Raw genomic sequence first — 1273 nt, forward strand, 5'->3', positions numbered from 1 at the left:
AAAACCCAACCCTAACCCAATTTCAGATTAAAAACACCCGACCCAAACCCTGAACCCGCCTACCTGACCCAGCACCAATTAAATCCTGGCCGTTGATCTCTCAGATCAACGACCCGTATTAATCCTTTCCTTTTTTAATTCCAACGACCCCCTAACCCTATCTCATTTCCAAACTCCGCCGCCTCTGTATTCTCTCATCTCTCAACCACTCAACCTAACCCTAGCTCTTCTCAACCGCCGACCTTCTTCTCTGGTCTTCTCCGGTGATCTCCCTTCAACTCCTAAGCCTCCAATGGTTCCTCTATTGCCATGCTCACCTTCTCTGAGGTCTTCAAGGGCCCTGGGCCACGCCGACTTGCATCTAGGGTTTGATATTTGTTTGTTCTTGGCCACTTCAGTGTGGTTTCAAGCGAAATCACGCTGTATTTGGCACGATCCTTGAGATTTTAAACATGTTCTTTCATCTCTACTTGGGTTTCTTCTGAAAACCCTAATTTTTGCTTACATCTCCTAGATCTGTACAATTTTTCAAACGATTCGACTCTGTTTCTTTGATGTTTTACACTGTTCTTAAATCCTTTTGACAAGAATCATCGATTTCAAAGTGTTTTCACCCTCTTCTAAAATTAGGGTTTTCGGGACTTCTTCTAAAACTTCGTTTAAATCTATTCGTTATATTTAAACTTCTATCGCCTGCATACTTCGACCGATTTTATAATTTTACTACCTCTTCAACTTGCCTATGTTGAAAACCTTGATTTCTTAGTTCTAATCTTGGGTTTCTGAGTTTTATTTTGATAACGTGTTCAGTTAATCTATATGTTTCTATGATTCTGTGATTATACCCTATGATTGCTTGTTAAGGTTCCTAATTATGGCTATACCTGCCTATTGTGTGATTTTACCCTATTTTGTTCATCAATGTTTCTGATTCTCCACTTCTCATGCCTTTATCATGCTTATTCTACTAATTCAGACTATGCTCTACATGAATCCCTAATTTATATATGACTTTTGTCCTACTCGACCTCTTAGAGTTCTGGTTTTTGCTTACTATGTGCTTGTTCTTATAAAGCTGTGCAAAATTAGTGCTATTTACTACTTTTGAATCCTTTAATCTTTATGATTGATCTTTCACTGATTTCGCATGATATCTCTACTGATTTTTAACCATGTAAAATATTTTTTGACCTTATTCTACGGCCAATTATGCTATTAATTGATTTTGTAAGTCTTTCCTTGATTGAAATATGCTGAACCTAGCCTCTATTAC

Source organism: Nicotiana attenuata, unplaced genomic scaffold (genome assembly GCF_001879085.1).
Source record: "Nicotiana attenuata strain UT unplaced genomic scaffold, NIATTr2, whole genome shotgun sequence".
NCBI classification, from domain to species: domain Eukaryota; kingdom Viridiplantae; phylum Streptophyta; class Magnoliopsida; order Solanales; family Solanaceae; genus Nicotiana; species Nicotiana attenuata.